The sequence below is a fragment of the Palaemon carinicauda genome, chromosome 14, assembly GCF_036898095.1.
Source record: "Palaemon carinicauda isolate YSFRI2023 chromosome 14, ASM3689809v2, whole genome shotgun sequence".
Lineage (NCBI taxonomy): Eukaryota > Metazoa > Arthropoda > Malacostraca > Decapoda > Palaemonidae > Palaemon > Palaemon carinicauda.
Genome location: NC_090738.1, coordinates 54,767,267 through 54,788,152, shown reverse-complemented (window position 1 = coordinate 54,788,152; position 20,886 = coordinate 54,767,267).

Genomic DNA, 20,886 nt, shown 5'->3' with positions numbered 1-20,886 from the left:
ATTGAAGAAATGGATTCCACGATTAATCTTATCAAAGGATCTGGGTATTTGGGCGCACATTGTTTTGCTGAACAGCAAAGCGGATCATAGATTACATTCAAGAGATTGATTAACTGGTTGAATTCCTAAAACATGAGCATTAACAACCCTGATCTTCGATACCCTGACTACATTTTCTATAAGCAATTTCTGCTAAAGGTCAAAATAACATTAGGCATTTAATAGGAAATTCATCCACAATGCCGGATTAAGACCTTTTGGGACCCTTAGGCTATGGATAAAGAAGGAGCACTGTCATACCCGTAAAGCGAGCCAAATCAGCTTTTTTTTTTTATTAATATGAGCAATTCTAGTAGCATTTAAAAGCTAGATGCAAAGAAAAATCTTGGAAATTTTTCTTAAAATTCTTCCAGCACCTTACTTTAGCCTTTTCTAAACGGTGACTCATCACCCCCAAATAAGTCCAAAGTGATTATATAACTTTTTCACTTTACAGAAAGTGATAGAGAAAGTGTAAGTAGCATAGCTCCGGAATACTCTTCTTTACAGACAAAGGAAATAGAATAATTACAGAAAAATATTCTTGTTATTAAGTTCAAATAATTCATAACTGTGATACATATGTATATAGCTACCCGCGAGAGAGATCATCTGTCATTAAAAACGAACTCTACTGTAAAGTATGTTCTCTAGGACAATGAAAGTGCGTAAGACGCATTTACTCACTAATTTCAAGACGCAGATATAGGTCAGCTCGTTATGTAACATTTTTAGTGTATTTCAAAAGGTCTAGGTGATTAAAAAAGAAACCTACCTAACGTTATTGATAATGGATTATTCTGTGCACCCTTGCATTTTAATTCAAATTAAATTTTTATGGCTCTTATTTCTATCTATCAATTATTATTTTTCCGCTCGAAAATCTGTTGATTGGTCAAGATATAATTTATTTACAATTGTTTATCGTTGCCATTATTCTTCTTCTTCTTCTTCTTCTTCTTCTTCTTCTTCTTCTTCTTCTTCTTCTTCTTCTTATTATTATTATTATTATTATTATTATCATTCAAGTTTTATCTCAAGTTAGGAAATTAAAATTGTAGAAGTTCAAGAGAACCGCCAGGAAAGCATTGCATTACAGAGAATAAACTGCGCGAATTAATGATAAATGAATAAGTAACAGACAAACTATAAAACGAAACTTACGCGATTTGTCGATTTAACTGATTGATGAGGAAGACTATTCTACGCTTTGGTTTCATAAGGAAGGAAAGTTCTGATTCATTGTGCAGTGATGTTTTTTAATCTTATTTAATAGTTTTTTTTTTTAATATAACTTGTCACTCCTAGAAATCAATCTTGATAGTAGGCATAAGTTCTGATTTCTCCTTCCTGAGTTTTTTAGATATATATAAATCCTGTCATAATAGAATATTTACTTTTATAGAACCATGAAAACGAGAGCTATAAGAAGTATAGAAACAATAAATAAAACTAGCAGTTTAGGAATATCGGCCTCTGAAGCTGCATGCAAAAATAACTGTATAAAGAATTGGATCTCTCGACTATTTGTAAAAATAAATTTAATTTTATGTGATAAGATTTTGGAACTGAAATGGTGGGCATAAAGCTCGGTTATTAAATCTTTAGTTATTCAGCACTTTTTGTTTCTGTTTTATGTGCAGTTTTAATATGATTTATGCATAGCACGAACGTGTTTTTGTGTGCGGAAACTTATACTCTATGAGTTTGTAGTAATTTATTTGACATTTGAGATCAGACCACAGGGGAGCGAGGATTTTTTAGAAATAGCTATAGAGAATCTCGAAGTTGATCAATCAATTTATACGGAAAGTATATTGTATGTTTAATAGTAGAACAGAGTCTTTTGTAGATCAGTTGGAATTTTGGTATGAAAGCCAGCCACATATGTAGCTGTTTTAAGGATGTACCAAATAACAAAAAAAAAAAAAAAAAAAGTTGGCCGCCTGAGAAAAGTGATAAATAGAAATGATTTAATTTCCATTTTTTTTATTCGAATTTATTTTTCTTTAAGTTTTTTTAGCTGATTAAGCAAACATAGTAGCTCTACCATTAAATATATTTCTGTCATTGAACTGAAAATAATTGTGAAATCCTTTCATGGAAAATAGTAAAAGAAATTTGAGCAAATATAACACGAATGTCCTTACAAACATGATATTTACAGTTCTCATTTCTCCATCTCCATCCACATTGCCAGAATCCTCTGGCTCAGCTCTTCCTGTTATTTGCGCACACTTCATCGAATTCACAACATGCATAGTTATGTGCAGTTGATGCTGACTCTTCTACAGCTGCATCTGTTCGTCACACCTGATTGTTGCAGCTCATCTTGAGTAGGAGGCAGCCTCTTAGTCTGTGAACAAAAACTATCACAGCTTCCTAATTGTGGTATCCATAGTGCCTGTCAATTATACTTTGTAAATAAACTTTTTGAACCAGCGAGAACGATGTTTTTGGGCTTCAGTGTGGTGTCCAGTTTTCCTAGTGCTAATACCTTGTCATCATTTGCCTCTTCTAATGCCTTTCACAATACCAGCTAGTCCCACTGATGGCATGCAACCCTGGCAGAGAAGCAGACTTTCCTGGTCCAAAGGCATTAAGATTGGGCCCAAGAGGTATATATTGCTGGTTAGTACCAGTTCCCTGTCCCAGAGTTTGTTTTCTTGCACAGCTGAGGATCACAACGAAGTCAAAAGAGAAAATCAAATGTATCTGGTGAGTGGATATTGATGATTTCTGCCCCAGAACTTGTTGGATCAGTATCATGTAGGAGTAGGTTTGTGTCTGCTCTTGATGCTGACTGTGAAGGTGATTGATATCTCTGTGGCTTGTCCAGCACTGCGCTCTCCATGCAATAACCATCGGTATATTTTATCTCCTCAGCAACCTTCTCTAGTATCTTCTCAGCATGATAGCTTGTGATATTACATTTTGCTGTAAAATGGGTCAGAGTTTCTTCATTAGCACTTTGGCTACATTGGCTAGGTCTAATATGATCAGCAACTAAGGGATGACTGCCATGCCTCTTGTCACGTGTGGTAGTGTTGAGAGAGGTTGGGACATCATACCGATCAAAGACAAGGTGAATTTCATCTGCATCACCGTATCTTGCCAGGATACGGCTGATAAAAGAATTAATAGCTGTATATCATATATGGAGTTTGGTTCGTTCATTGACTGAACCTCTCCCATGCCATCCAGTGTTGCTACTGTACCAACCATGTGTCACACGATCGTACATGATAAAAACATTTCATTTTTTGTATGTATCATGCTTGTATCTTCGCTCTCCCCTCACACTGATAAGAACCTGAAATAACATGCCTGTTTTTTTTTTCACCGTTAACTGTGTACCAACCGTGTGTCACACGATCGTACATAAATTATTTTGTATATATTATGCTTGTATCTGCGCTCTTCCCTCGCACTAAAAAGAACCAGAACAAACATGTCTATGTGTCACCTATACTATTGTCATTTCTCGAACATGTATTTTCCTGTTGCCTTGAGGTTTTGTATATAAAGGAGAGTGTTCTTTAATAATACAACTCAGTTGATTGCTTCCTGCCTTTGAGTCACAACCCTTCTCTCGGCTCGTCACATTGGTGAGCCCGGAAGTCGACTCGCTTCCACCGCCTTCCACCCCCCACCCCCTCGCCCCTCCATCGTTGGTACTATGACGGACTCTACGGCAGTTGGCGCTACGGACGCTCCATTCAAACTTTCATCGTTTGCCAGTGGAGAGGCGTTTGCTTGGTTTCAGCGCGCAGAAGTCCAGTTTCGCATCAGGGGCGTGACTCGCTCAACCACCAAAGCAGATTATGTTCTTCGGGCGATACCCGAGGACACCTTCCCAGAAATATCCGACTGGCTTTGTGAACATGGAGACACCCCATTAGCGTATGACGCCCTCAAAACATACCTTCTGCAGCAGTACTCGCCGTCACCAGCCGCCCGTATAGCAAAGCTTTTTCAGCTCTCGCAACAACCATTGGGGGACCAAAGGGCTTCGCTTGCCCTCTGGGAAATGACCAGTATCACTCGCCTTCAACCTGCCGCAGACGGCTCTCCTCGTGAGGTGAACCTACTTCGTGCCCTTTGGATACGCCGTTTACCCGGACCTATACGCGCTGCCATACCCGATGTCGATAGTTTACCCATAAAGGACTTGATGACCAAAGCCGACGCCCTTATGAACAGCCACATCAAGACCTCCATCAACGCCTCCACCCCTGACAAAGAAGATGCCTATTCAACGTCAACCGAAGCTGACATGAATGCCGTAGGACATACACGCCTACCCCGTGACGTGCCGAAGCAGCGACAAAGCCGCCCACCACCCACCAATCGCTCGCGCCCCATCGAACGACTTCTACAGCCACTTACTACCTCCCATCCGCCGCAGTTTTGCTTCTACCACTTCAGATTAGGGGCAACCGCGAAGAAATGTGCCAAGGATTGTCAGCGGCCAAAAAACGTGTAAGTAGGCCATCGTTCGTGGCGGTGGCCTCCCGTGTTTGTAATCTTTTCTTTTTACAGGATGCAGGAACGGGCGTGCGATTTTTGGTAGACACGGGTGCTTGTCATTCTCTTTTGCCAAGGAAACTCTTCAAGGCACGACGTAGTCTGTCTACATCTGCTGACGTCCGCTTGGTAGCTGCCAACGGATCTGCGATACCCACCTACTGTTATGAGAACCTCACATTATCGTTCGGAAACGGTAAATTCAATTGGAAGTTTCTCGTTGCTGACGTCACAATGCCAATCCTCGGTGCGGATTTCCTCTCTTATTTCCACCTTCTGGTCGATGTCGCCCACCGACGATTGGTCAACGCATACTCGTACTTGTCGACACCTCTTCAATCCGCCCCTCTAACCTCGCTCTTTACATCAGCGCACCCATGGATGCCTACGCTCACCTCCTCACGTCATACCCGGAAGTTTTCCGTCCAGAACTTCGCCAAACGCACGGTATTTATCACCATATCAAGACGACGGGACCCCCAGTCTTCGCAAAATTCAGACGTCTGGCACCGGAACTATTGGCAGCCGCCAAACAGACGTTCGCTGAAATGGAGGAAATGGGCCTTTGCCAAAAGGCCTCCAGCCCATGGTCGTCACCATTACACATCGTTCTGAAGAAAGACGGCTCCCTCCGTCCGTGCGGGGATTACAGGCGCCTGAACATGCAAACAGAACCGGATCACTACCCCCTCCCAAACATTGCCGACGTGACCTCCTACCTGCAAAAAGCAAAGGTTTTCTCTACGCTTGACCTCCTGAAGGGGTATTATCAGGTGCCTATGAACCCATAAGACATCACCACTCCGTTTGGTAAATACACCTTCAATTACTCCTGTTTTGGCCTTCGTAATGCTGGGGCCACGTTTCAACGTCTCATGGATGGCATCTTAGGGGACCTCCCTTTCTGTGTATGTTATGTGGACGACATACTTGTGTTCTCCTCCTCAAAAGAGGAACACCTCCGTCACCTGCGCATCATGCTCGACCGCCTGCAACAAAACGGCCTTGTAGTCCGGTACGACAAGTGTACCTTTGGTGCCAACGAAGTGTCGTTCTTAGGGCACCACATCACTCCTGAAGGAGTCCACCCCCTCCCTGAGAAGGTAGCAGCCGTTCAGAATTTCCCCACGCCCTCGACCGTCAAAGCTCTGCAGGAATTCTTGGGCATGATCAACTATTATCACCGTTTTCTGCCGGCCATTGCCGCCACTCTTGCTCCCCTCTACGCCTCCCTCAAGGGCAAACCAAAGGACCTGAAGTAGGGTCCCCTTCAAGATGCAGCTTTCTGCAATGCAAAGAAAGCCCTATCAACTGCTATGGCTCTCACTTTTCCTATCCCACATGCCCCTCTCCTTCTCTCCACTGATACCAGCGACGTCGCTATTGGTGCAGTACTCGAGCAGGTGGTCGACGGCTCACCCCGCCCATTGGCCTTCTTCAGCAGAAAACTGTCCAAGGCAGAATCGGGTTATTCTACCTTCGATCGAGAATTGCTGGCGGTGCAATTGGCTGTCCGTCACTTTCGTCATTTCTTAGAAGGTACGCCCTTCGTCATTCGCACAGACCACATGCCTCTGGTGCACGCCTTCACTCGACAGTCTGACGCCTGGTCCGCCCGTCAACACCGACATCTCTCCGCCGTGGCTGAATACAATTGCACCCTTCAATACGTCCCTGGGAAAATGAATCCCGTTGCCGATGCCCTGTCAAAAAACACGTTGGCTGCCGTTCAACTGGGATTAGATTACAACGGCCTGGCTGAAGCCCAACGACAGGATCCAGAGTATCAAGCATGTAGGACATCCTGCACGTCCCTCCGTTGGGAAGACTTTCCCCTCGAAGACTCCAACACCACCCTCCTCTGTTACGTCAGTACTGGTAGACCGCGACCTTGGATTCCTGCTCCCATGCGACGGCAGGCGTTTGATTTCATTCACGGCCTTTCACATCCCTCGTGCCGTTCTACTGCACAGCTGCTGAAGGCAAAGTTCATTTGGCACGGCATTTCTAAGGATGCTAAGGATTGGGTCCGCGTCTCTACTTCTTGCCAAACTTCCAAAGTACGTCGACACACTGATTCAGGAGTGGGCACCTTTCCTCAACCTCAGCGTCGTTTCGCACACATTCACGTCGACGTTGTAGGCCCCCTACCCACATCACAAGGACATCGTTACCTGTTTACCGTCATCAACCGCTCCACTCGTTGACCTGAAGCCATTCTCATGGAAACTGCAACATCCACCTCATGTACATCTGCCTTACTCTCTGGATGGATTGCAAGATTTGGTATCCCTGAGCATATTACTTCTGACAGGGGAACCACTTTCACCTCTCAATTGTGGACATCATTAGCAAATCTCCTGGGCATCACCCTACATCAGACAATGGCCTAAAAACCCGCTGCCAATGGAATGGTTAAACGTTTTCATCGCACCCTCAATGCAGCTTCGATGTCCCGCTGCAAGGATTGCAACTGGTTTACTCAGCTTCCCTGGGTCCTCCTGGGACTAAGGACCACTCTTAAAGATGCCCTTGAGGTCTCGGCAGCTGAAATGGTGTATGGTGGCCCGTTGGTCGTCCCTGCCGAGTTTTTCCTTCTACAACGTCCTCCAACGATCTCCAGCGCATACGTCACGTTGTGGGAAAATTTACTCCATGCCGCCAAACTTACAAGCCGCCAGCGAAGCATCACATACCAACAGACTTGCATTCTGCAACGCACGTCTTCCTGCGCAACGACACTACCAAGCCACCGCTAACACCCCCTTACACGGGTCCTTTCCTTGTGATCCGACGCAGTCCGAAAGCATTCCTACTAAACATTCGTGGCAAAGAAGACTGGGTGTCCATTGATCGTCTAAAACCTGCTTATCTACTGCCAGATAACCCGCCTACAGTTCGCCTCTCTATATCAGGGCGCCCTATTTAACATGTACAGTATGTCATTTTTAGGGGGGGAGCCATGTACCAACCATGTGTCACACGATCGTACATAAATTATTTTGTATATATTATGCTTGCATCTGCGCTCTTCCCTCGCACTAAAAAGAACCAGAACAAACATGTCTATGTGTCGCCTATGTAACATTGTCATTTCTCGAACATGTATTCTCCTATTGCCTTGAGGTTTTGTATATAAAGGAGAGTGTTCTTTAATAATAAAAATCAGTTGATTGCTTCCAGCCTTTGAGTCACAACCCTTCTCTCGGCTCATCACAACTGTTAACCAGTGAGCTTTTCGGTTGAATATGAAATGGCCTGTTATGTTTTGTATGCCCTTCTTGCATGTGGTTTATGTATATATAAACAAGTGTTTTGTAATAAAGTTTACTCAGTTGCTTTCAGCCTGCCTTTGAGTCAGAACCTGCTCTTGGCTCGTCACATTGGTGACCCCGGAAGTCGACTTGTTCCTCCCGCCTTCCACCCCCCCCTCGCCCCTCCGTCATTGGTACTATGGCTGACTCCACAGAAGTTAGCGCTGCCCCATTGAAACTTTCGTCATTCGCCAGCGGAGAGGTGTTTGCTTGGTTTAAGGGCACAGAAGTCCAGTTTCACATCAATGCCGTGACTCGCTCAACCACCAAAGCAGATTATGTTCTTCGGGCGATACCCGAGGACACCTTCCTAGAAATGTCTGACTGGCTTTGTGAACAAGGAGACACCAATAGCGTATGACGCCCTCCAAACATACCTTCTACAGCAGTACTCGCCGTAACTAGCTGCCCATATAACAAAGCTTTTTCAGCTCTCTCAACAACCGTTGGGGGACCAAAGGGCTTCGCTCGCCCTCAGGGAAATGACCAGTATCGCTCGCCTGCAACCTGCCGCAGACGGCTCTCCTTGTGAGGTGAACCTACTTCGTGCCCCTTGGATACGCCGTTTTCTGGAACCTGTACGTGCTGCCATACTCGATGTCGATAGTTTACCCATAAAGAACTTGATGACCAAACCCGATGCCCATATGGACAGCCACTTCACGACCTTCAAGACCTCCATCAACGCCTTCACTCTTGACAAAGAGGACGCCTATTCAACATCAACTGAAGCTGAGGTGAATGCCATAGGACATACACGCATACCCCGTGATGTGCCGAAGTGGCGACAAAGCGACACACCATCCACCATTCACTAGCGCCTAAACCAACGACTTCTACAGCCACTTACTGCCTCCATCGGCCTCAGTTTTGCTACTACCATAACAGATTCGGGGCAGCCGCGAAGAAATGTGCCATGGATTGTCAGTGTCCAAGAAACGTGTAAGTAGACCATTGCATATGGCGGTGGCCTCCTGTGTTTCTAATCTTTTCTTTTTATATGATGCAGGAACGGGCGTGCGAATTTTGGTAGACAGGGTTGCTTGTCGTTCCCTTTAGCCAAGGTAACTCTTCAGGACACAACGTAGTCTGCCTACGTCTGCCTGGTAGCTGCCAACGGATCTGCGATACCCACCAACTTTTATGAGAACCTCATATTATCGTTTGGAAACAGTGAATTTAATTGGAAGTTTCTCGTTGCTGATGCCACATTGCCAATCCTCGGTGAGGATTTCCTCTCTCATTTCCACCTTCTGGTCGATGTCGCCCACCGACGATTGGTCAACGCAGACTCATACTTGTCGACACCTCTTCAACCTGCCCCCTCCACCCTCGCTATCCACATCAGTGCAGCCACGGATGCCTACGCCCACCTCCTCATGTCGTACAGGGAAGTTTTCCATCCAGAACTTCACCAAACGCCCACGGCTCCTGCCAAGCACGGTATTTATAACCATATCAAGACAGCGGGACCCCCAGTCTTTGCAAAATTCAGACGTCTGGCACAGGAACGATTGGCAGCCGCCAAACAGACGTTCGCCGAAATGGAGGAAATGAGCCTATACCTAAAGGCCTCCAGCCCATGGTCGTCACCCTTTCACATAATTCTGAGGAAAGACGGCTCCCTCCGTCCGTGCGGGAATTACAGACGCCTGAACATGCAAACAGAACCGGATCACTACCCCCTCCCAAACATCGCTGACGTGACCTCCTACCTGCACAAAGCGAAGGTTTTCTCTACGCTCGACCCTCTGAAGGGGTATTATCAGGTGCCTATGAACCCAGAAGACATCCCCAAGACCGCCATCACCACTTCGTTTGGTAAATACACCTTCAATTACTCCTGTTTCTCCCTTCATAATGCTGGGGCCACTTTTCAATGTCTCATGGATAGCATCTTAGGGTACCTCCCCTTCTGTGTGTGTTATGTGGACGACATTTTTATGTTCTCTTCCTCAAAAGAGGAACACCTCCGTCACCTGCGCATTGTGCTCAACCGCTTGCCACAAAACGGCCTTGTAGTCCGGTACGACAAGTGTACCTTTGGTGCCAACGAAGTGTCGTTCTTAGGGCACCGCATCACTCCTGAAGGAATCCATCTCCTCCCTAAGAAGGTAGCAGCCGTTCAGAACTTCCCCAAGCCCTCGACCATCAAAGTTCTGCAGGAATTCTTGGGCATGATCAACTATTATCACCATTTTCTGCCAGCCATTGCCACCACTCTTGCTCCCCTCTACGCCTCCCTCAAGGGGAAGCCAAAGGACCTGGAGTGGGGTCCTCTTCAAGAAGCAGCCTTCTGCAATGTGAAGGAGGCCCTATCAACCTCTGCAGCTCTCACTTTTCCTATTCCACAAGCCCCTCTCCTTCTCTCCACTAATGCCAGCAACGTCGCTACTGGTGCAGTACTTGAGCAGGTGGTCAACGGCTTGCCCTGCCCATTGGCCATTCTTTAGCAGAAAACTGTCCAAGGCAGAATCGGGTTATTCTACCTTCGATCGCGAATTGCTGGCGGTGCACTTGGCTGTCCATCAATTTCGCCATTTCTTAGAAGGTACGCCCTTCGTCATTCGCACAGACCACATGCTTTTGGTGCATGCCTTCACTCGACAGTTTGACGCCTGATCTGCCCGTCAACGCCGACATCTCTCCGCCGTGGCTGAATACAATTGCACCCTTCAATATGTCCCTGGAAAAATGAATCCCGTTGCCGATGCCCTGTCAAGAAACACATTGGCTGCCGTTCAACTGGGATTGGATTACAACGCCTTGGCTGAACCCCAATGACAGGATCCAGAGTATCAAGCATGTAGGACATCCTGCACATCCCTCCATTGGGAAGACATCCCCCTCGACGTCTCCAACACCACCTTCCTCTGTGACGTCAGTACTGATAGACCGCGACCTTGGATTCCTGCTCCCATGCGCATTTCTAAGGATGCTAAGGATTGGGTCCACGCCTGTACTTCTTGCCAAAGCTCCAAAGTACATTGACACACGTATTCAGGAGTGGGCACCTTTCCTTAACCTTAGCGTTGTTTCGCCCACATTCACGTCGATGGTGTAGGTCCCCTACCCATATCGCAAGGATATTGTTACCCATTTACCGTCATCAACCGCTACACTCGTTGGCTTGAAGCCATTCCCATGAAAACTGCATCATCCGCCTCATTTACATGTGCCTTACTCTCAGGATGGATTGCAAGATTTGGTATCCCTGAGCATATTACTTCTGACAGGGGTACCACTTTCTCCTCTTAATTGTGGGCATCATTAGCAAATCTCCTGGGCATCATCCTACATCAGACAACTGCCTACAACCCCGCTGCCAATGGAATGGCTGAACGTTTTCATCGCACCCTCAAAGCAGCTTTGGTGTCCTGCTGCAAGGATTCCAACTGGTTTACTCAGCTTCGCTGGGTCCTCCTGGGACTAAGGACCACTCCTGAAGACACCATTGACGTCTCAGCAGCTGAAATGGTATATATATATATATATATATATATATATATATATATATATATATATATATATATATATATATATATATATATATATACAGATGGAGTTGGAAGAGAGGGTGTAGGAACAATAACACCAAGAGCAGAAAAGGCATTAATTGAGCTATTTTTCTCTTCTAGAGCCGTTGGGCTTATAGCTTTATGCTTTCTCAACTAGGGCTGTAGCTTGCCTAATAAAAATAATAATAATAATAATAAGACATCTGAGTCTAGCGTGTTGTATAAAGATGAAGTGTGCCGCAGTGAAGATGATCATTGTGTCTGCCTCCTCGTGGCTCATCTGTAGGCCTACCATTTGCTCTACACAGGTACCAACGTTTGTCCATGTCACAATGCATCCTTTATCTTTTGCTTATGAGGTTGCCTGTTTTCCCGACTCGTCTGTGTACGGATTAAAGACTAAACGAATCTCATCATAATGGCTCATCATCTTCTCAATTTTTTCATTGAATATCCTGCTTAACTAGGAAATGGTTTGCAGCTTCGAGCTGTCAGTAATCAAATGCAGGACTGCCATACAGTCAATGACTGACTATGAAGGCTCAAATAATGATACCAGATAAGAATTTGGTTGATTAACTTTGCTCATGTCCACTGGTGTGTCTTAATCTTCTCGGCTTATTATCAACAGATCCTGCTTGCAATCACGATACACGGCGTATCATTTGTAGCTGAGCAAGTTTTCTAGGACCCTGTTTTTGTTATTTATATCACTGATTTACAGATTATTTATGTAAACTATCACATAGTATAACATTTTTAGTGACTTAGCAGTGCAGATAAGAATTTTAGGGATTTTACATTAGAAAGAATTATGTAACGGAGTCTGAGTTAGTGTCATTTCTACCGACTCCGACTCTAACTCCTACCAAATATTGCCTAAATTCCGACTCCTGATTATGATTTCGAATTAGACTCTACACCCCTGGGAAAACCTTTGATATTTTTTAGCAAATGATACAACATATTTACTGACAAATACCGAAAACGTGCATTTTTTCCCTATGTCCAAAGCATGCTAAAAAAAGTGGTATTTCAAGAAGATAATCTGGAAACATTCAAATGTTTATAATAGAGATATAGTGGATTTCAAAACTGCCTTCAGATCGCTTTTACCCTTTTTTCGAACATAAGGAACCAGACCAATTTGGGCTTCTCCATGTCCATTTTGTGTTCACATCTATGAAAATAAGTGTTCAAGATTCTAAAATTGCTTCTTTCAGCAAATCATACAAGCGTGTCCTCTCTTTCATTCTTGTGCCTACTCTAAATTTACCTACTGCTGATTCGCCTCTCTTCTTTTGACCTAATTTAGCAATGAAATCACCCAAAATAAATGTAAATTGAGTTATATTTTATTTTCCATAGATATCTCTAGATCTTCAAAAAGAATTTCCTTATTTCTTCCTCCCTATGGATGTTGTTGGTGCATAGGTTTGAGTAATCTTAAGTTTATACTTTTCATTTAGCTTGATGATTAATCCTGCCATTTTGACAACAGTACTACAGAATTCTTCTATGTAATTTCGAGATATTTATAAATGAAAAAACCCACTCCATTGTCTTTGTTCCTTTCATGTCCTATGAAGCAAAATATATGGCCCTCTTTTAATTCTACAATATATAAGATTCCCATTTCTGCTAATTTCACTCAATCCTATTATATCACAATTTATTTATTTCAGCTCTTATATTAACACAGAAAGATCTTTCCCAGTCAGAGTCTGATGTATGTTGTAAAGTTCATTTTCCGAAGGTAGTTTGTTATAGTCCAGATATTTGTATAATTATCCTAAATATTAAAATTTATCTATTTTTTGTCAGGTCTATACCTACCATCATACTTCTCTCCTGCCATCCTCCTTATATAAACATATATACTCTGTCGTTGTTCAAGAGATTTTCCTCTGGTGCATACCTTCAAATTTCCAGATTTGCTTCAACCTTTATATCCCATGGAGATTTCTGTCTATCTACATTTCCCAATATGTCCATGATATTGTCAATAGGAAGAGGTTTAGAGCCGATCCCTAGTGCCATCCCGGTTCAACATTAAACCATCTCATTGTGCCTACAAGACACCTCACTGCTCTTTTCTATTCGTATACTTCTCCTGCACTGCCTTCACATAATTCTCATCCACTTCAGAGTTCCTCATGCAATACTATATCTCATCTCTGATGATCGTATCATCATAAGCTTTCTGTAGGTCTAAAAACACAAAAGGTAATTCTTTACGTCATTGATATTTGTCGATTAACATTTGCAAAGCAAATATGGCATATGAAGTGCTCATACCTTGTGGCGGGATGTTGCAAGGACAACCCCCACACCCTTGAATCACTCTAACTGACAGATGTCCCAACAAAACAAACTTTCCCCTTGCGTTATCAAAAACCAGACTCTTAGACAAAAGGACAAAAAACAAAACATGACCTTAATACTATATTTCTTACACACTAAAACAATTACAAAAAAATATTCAAATAACCAAAATAATGTCAATCACGAAACCTTAATACTAAAGACAGACAAACAAATCACTAAACCTAAATCTTCAAAATATACAGTAAATACATGTGTGAGCACGGACACCGTCGCCAATACTCAAAATAACCCTCACAAACCTGACACCGACACAGTTCACAAACAGTAAAAAAAAAAAAAAAAACACAAACTGAAATAATAATCACAGTATATATAATTGTGTGTGGACACCGTTGTTCATACAAGGCCCAAGAGACCTTCACAGCCCACTGCCACAACTTATTGGCAAACGGTAGTACCCTGAGTCAAACTACCACACTCACTTCCTATATCAGGGCTAATTAATCATAGCCATCATAATCATCACAATCTTATCATTGGTGATCCAAACGGAAAATCCTTCAAACGGGCTGGGTCATTATGGCATCAATATCAATGAAATCGTTCAGAGCAATCAAATCATAATCATAATCGTAGTCCAGGTCATCAACGGTTGAGTAATCCAAGATCAGTCTTAATACAATCTAATACAGGCCAGGTCAGCAATTATCAATCCCAAAAAATCTCTCCAAAGGAAGAATTACGGCCTGCAATGAAAATAAAGAAAAGCACTTACGAACCCTCCTAATTAACTAAACTATTGCACGTTAATCAAAGATAAGTAATAAACTGTTCCTATCATTCACAATCACGACAAGCAAATATAACCAAAACTGTACTTACTCAGAAAATATATCAACACTTCCACGCTGGTAAAAGAATATTAAATATAATCCAGCATTCAAATAACACCTGCTTCAAGTCGCAGTCAATCAAAATAAGCATTAGCTCCGAAACATTTACTACTCTCCTAACCTAGCTAAAAGTAAACAAACAACCTCATTTATATCAACAGTCTTTCTCACAACAAACAATCAATACACCAACTACTCTCTCTCTCTCTCTCTCTCTCTCTCTCTCTCTCTCTCTCTCTCTGTCTCTCTCTCTCTCTCTCTCTCTCTCTCTCTCTCTCTCTCACAGGATTTTGCAAAAAAAAAAAAAAAAAAAATAATAATCCTCCACAACCTGACATGAACTCATACTACTTTCTACCAATTTTTACCCTAGCCTAGTCTCTCTTCTACTACTCTTTCCCAGATCAGTATGATATTTTATTAAGTTCAGAAACTCGGGTTTCTCAAAAGAGGCACTCGTCTGAGCTGCTTTTTCTGGTTTAAATGAATCAATAATTTTGAAATGGGATGCTCCTGTATATTAGGACTGAGCATCATAATTATTTTAATTATTAATGTTATTATTATTATTATCATTATCATTATCATTATCATTATCATTATCATTATTATTATTATTATTATTATTATTATTATTATTATTATTATTATCAGTATTATTATATTATTATTAGGTAGTAGACTCTCTTCAATGAACGTTTGATCAAACTAACGGCTGCCTTAGTAGAATTGATCTTTTACTCTGTCTCTCAGTGGCTCTAACTATCTTCTTTTCAGAATTACTACATACAACCAGTAATTGGGCAAAAGCCATCCTTTATCGTTAGTAGTCAAATTTAGGGATTAGTGACGAATCAAGGTTTTAATGCAAAGTTTACAGTTCAAGTAATATTTAGGGTTTGGGAAAAGCATACAGTAAGTACGCTGCACGTTTTGGGAGTGTTGTCTCCCTTCCTCAAGTTAGAAAAGAGTGAGGGAAACGTTGCTAACTGCGTCGTTAAATATGGTAAATTCTGGCCTGATCAGAGAGGCAGCGGATTTACATTGGCCTCCTCAGGCGCTGTGGACAGAGTGAGTAGTGACGAGAGTAGGGCAGCAATTCTCATTGGTAAGCCGCTTGGCGGGGTGGCTGTATTTCAGTCCAAATGCCTTGCCACTCACTCAAGGGTGATGAGTTGCCATTTTGTCCTCTAGCAGCAAGGATGGAATTGAAGCAGAGCATACCTTCGTCACTGAATATTCAAGGACATAATGTTGTCTTATACTATAGAGGACAATAAAAAAAAAAAAACCTGCTACAAATGTGGTAGGGAGAATCATATGGCTGCTGAGTGCAGTTATGAACTGGATGGCAAAATAAACGTATATAGCAGCACTGATTTTCCTGAGATTCAGGCTAAACTGAACAGGGCACTCAATGCAGAAGAAAGTAGGGGAACTGGAACGTCTGTGAATGACAAAAATGGAGAGGAAGTTTCAGTCACCAGTAACGCTGAGGAACATGGAGCGGAAAACAAAACGCAGGGACATGGAACGGAAAACAAAACTCAAGATAGCTAGCACATATGTAAACTTCCAGGTAAAATAACTTTGAAAGAAATACAATGGGCTGATCAGGTAGAACCAGGGGAAGAGAAGAACCACGCCTGAAGTACAATCAAGAGGAACCAGTTGAAGAAATATATAATTGAAGTGTTAAGTGGCAGTCAGGAGGAAAAGGCCAAGGAAACAACTACAGTCATAGCTGAAGTACAGAGAAGATGTAGGTAGTGGTATAGATTCACAAAATTTTTCTCAGTTAAGCATGGATGAAAACGACAAAGAAAGGTGTGCTGCGTTAAGTAAGCTGAACGAGACAGAAAATTGTAACGATGAGCAGACAATGGACGTAATTGATGAGGTAACGGATTCAGAAGATGATTTAACTGGTGGTTGTATAGATAATTCAGCAGTTGCCGAAGATAGCGGTAAGGAACAGCAGTGGGTGGTAAGAGTCAAGAAGGGGGATAAACTCAAAATGACAAAGAATAAAACCAAGAAACTTACCAGCGTAAAGAGACGGAAATTGCTTGGATAACTGCCGATGTATTCATTTGCTTAACCCCTTTTTAAATATCATGGCTTTGATTGTTTCAACATTAAATATTTTTTTGAGTTTTTTGGCCAAACATAATATACACTGCATATATTTTACTTTTGTAAGGGTTAAAAAAGGATTTCAATGGTTTAAGAGTACATTTGAGGTTTTGTAGAAGGTAAGGAATGGATCAAATTATTGATGTTAGACATTAAAACCAAATGTAAATAAGATAGGAACATAGCAGTTCTTCTAATTTGTAATTATGTGTATTGCATATGGATAAGCCGTATGCAGAAGCTTACTAAAAATCATACTCTTGGTTTTCTTAGAGGAAGATTAAAGTATGTGAGAAAGTTTGCGTCAATTTTGTATAAGGAAAAATTGAAGAAACTTGTTACAAAGGAATTCTTGTGTTCAACAATCTAATTGACAAAATGTGAATATTATATTTTGTTATTTTGAATAAAAGTAAAAAATGAAAATTCTCGCTTTTATCGGCAGCCAGTGTAAATCAATTAGTATAGGGGTGATCCTATCTCTAGGTGGGACACCTTTTATCAGTCTTGCTCCTCTGTTTATCAGGTTTCGTAATTTCCGAAGTTGTACATTTGGTGAATAGTAATAGATGGAGTTGCAGTAGTCAATCCTGGTATTAACACAGGTTATCACAAGTTTCTTTACAGAAATTTCATCCAGGTTTTTTTTTTATAGAAGCAATATTTCTTAGATAATAACCTTCAGTTTTTACTACATTATTTATTTGGGCATTGAGAGACAGGTTGCAGTCAAGAAATACACCTAGATCACGAACTTTGCTAGCTTTCGGCACGGAGTTATTATTCATGTTTATTTGAATATCACCCAAGTTTCTCACGCTGTTTCTCTTACCCACCACCATGAATTCAGTTTTGTTCCCATTCATTTTTAGTTGCTTAATTGTCATCCATTCTCTAACAATATCAAGGATTTGGTTTGGAGTTTCAGTGGTGTCATCTATATAATTTATGGAGAAGTAAAAATGTGTGTCATCCACAAATAGTTTGAACTTCACACCATGCCTTTATAGTATTTTGGATAGACCGATATCATATATGCAAAATAAGATTGGGCCAAGTACACTCCCCTAGGGTACCCCTCTGTTTAAAGGTTCATATGATTAATAACAGTTTCCAATTAGCACACATTAATTTCTACCAACAAGTAGTTATTTAGGTATTCGAAAGCTTAATTATTAACGTCGATGTACCGTAGATCATTTAGTAGCAGTTCTTGCACAACTGTATCAAAAGCCGCACTAAGATCGAGTAATTTTAAAATCCCACATTTATTTTTATCATTTCCAGCATATCATTTACAACAGAGCAGATGGCTGTCTCCGTAGAGAATAGTTTTCTGCAATCAGATTGGTTGCCTGGCAAAGCTTCTATTACTTCTGAGTGACTGACTAGTTGTTCAAGAATTACGTATTCTAGTACTTTTGAAACAAAGAATATATTCGAAATAGGTCTAAATGTGCTTAATTCCTGGTAATCCAGAGCACTTTTCAGAACTGGTTTGACTATAGACATTTTCTTAGATTTGAGAAACTTACATTCATCAATGGTTGTATTTGCTTTTCTCATTATTATTTTGGCTAGACTAGAAAAGTTTCTCTCCCCAATTACTTCAAATATTGGCATAGGATCAATCGCGCAGTTTGTTTTCTTTGCTCTCTTGATAATTCTGGTGATGTCATCTTGTATTGTATTGTTAAATCTTATTAATTTAATGTGTAATATGTGTATCATTAATCTGATTTTGAATATCTACAAATGACCTGGTTATACTCTCAATTTTGTTTTAGATTAATTGAAAATTATTTGCTAATTCCTGGTGACTGTATCCATCAGGTAGTTTTTTTTCGTTTACATTTCCCATTATACCAACTAGGAGATGATATAACCTATTTATGTCTGTTGCTGCTTCGCGGATCTTTCTTTTATGGTATTCACCTTTTTTTCCTTCTTAGTAAGTAGTTATATTGACACATGGCAGTTTTGTATTTTACCCAAGTACTTTCAGTATTTTAATGTATTTCACTTCTTTTTTTTACGTCTTTTTCCTTTTTTTTTCACTAAAGTCTCTCAATCAAACCAAGGAGATTGGTCTTAGTTAATCTTTTCCATCAGTGGGCACACAATATCTGATGGAGTACCTGCATTTCTAAGATATGTTTCCCCACGTCACCTTGCAAGGCCGCACCACAAAGCAGGACGTGTACATGAGCTTGTTCGATGGCACGGCCCGACAGGCCGCCCAGGTACCACCCCAACCAGCCGAGGTGCCCCTGCCACCCCTGGAGGAGCATGCGGCCAGATTGGAAGCCTGGCTCCAGCATCATTTCACCATGGCGACATATAACACAGCCAGAAAGCCACTGCCAGTGGTGCAGATGGATCCACACCACTACCACCTGCTCCCAGGAGCCATGCCCTACGCATTTCACACCGCAGCATCGGTGCCCAAACACTGGGAAGAGGAAGTGAAGGCCCAGCTCGAAGAGGACGTCGCCCATAGCGTCATAGAACTGGTACCTGCCGGGCAGCCAACCGAGTGGTGTGCCCGTATGGTGGTCGTCGCCAAGAAGTAAGGACAGCCATGCCGTACAGTTAACTACCAGCGCCTCAATGCATCCTGCCTGCGGGAGACACCACACCCCAGCCCATTCGACATGGTGTCCGGGGTACCCAAGCACAGATTTAAGACCATGGCGGACGCGTACTGGGGATACCACCAGGTGGAACTAGACGAAATTACCCCCTGTGGGAGATTTCCTTACCGTCGTATCCCCATGGGGCACTGCTCCACCGTGTTTATACTCAACGATTCGACGACGCCATCCAGGACATCCAGAGGAAATATAAGTGCGTGGACGACACCCTGCTCTACGACAACAGCATTGAAGGGGCTTTTTGGCACGCCTACGACTTCCTTCAAACATGCGCAGCTAAGGGCGTCAACCTGAAACTGGAGAAATTCAAGTTCGCAGGAAGAGAAGTGGACTTTGTGGACTTCAACTTGGGCTGCGAGGCCTACAAGCCAACAGAGGAACATTTGGCGGCCATCAAGAACTTCCCAATGCCATGTCAGCCCTCTCTCACCGACATAAGGGCGTGGTATGGATTCGTCAACCAGCTGGCGCCTTTCCTCGCAACAGCCCCCATCATGAACCCATTCAGGGAGCTCCTCAAGAAGCCAATGGGGAAGTCAGTGTACTGGGACGAGGCACTCCGCACCAAAGTCCATCACGGCCAGGACACGATCTGCCAATTAGTAAAGGACGGGTCGGCCTACTATGACAGGAGCTGCCCCACATCGGCGATCAATGACTAGAACAAAGAGGGCATAGGGTTTGTTATCCTCCAGCAGTATTGTAAATGCAGCTCCGCCGCCACGCCCTTCTGCTGCAAGGGCGTGTGGCGCCTGGCGCTATTCGGCAACCGCCATCACACCGCCGCCGCGGAGGGGGAGGCCCTCGCGGTAGCCTGGTGTCTCCAGAAGGCGAGGCTGTTCATTCTAGGGTTCCTAACCTCACCGTCGTGACACACCACCGCCCGTTAACCAAGTTGCTGGGGGACCGGGCCTTTACGGAAATCTCCAACCCCCATCTCTTCAGGCTGAAAGAGAAAACCCTGCAGTACCGCTTCAGGGTCAAGTATCTGCCGGGGAAAAGTAACAGTGTGGCAGACTTCCTGTCACGATATCCCGCCTTGAAAGCCAATCCCAGCACCCACGACATGGACCTCGTTGAAGACCTCACCGCTGTCTTGGCAGCAGTAGAGCACGACAGCGGCGTCATGGACGAGGCGAGCGTCACACATGCCGCTGTCAGTGACCCTGTGTATCCGCTGCTCATTGCCAGGGTCCTGGCTGGGGACTGGGCGGACATCAAGTCCTGGGAAGTAGCATGCCTTCGGCTTTCTACGGTGTTAGGGAGAGGCGGGCCGTAATCAAAGACTTAGTGACATACACATTCGAACAGGGTAATGTCCGCCTAGTTATCCCGGAGCCTCTTCGTCAGCAGGTGGCTGCCAACCTACATGTGGGGCACCAAGGCCTGCCTCTATGCAACGACGAGCGTGCCAGACAGTATACTGGCCTGCACTCGAGGGGGACCTGCAGTATCACCGCTCCTTGTGCGAAGAATG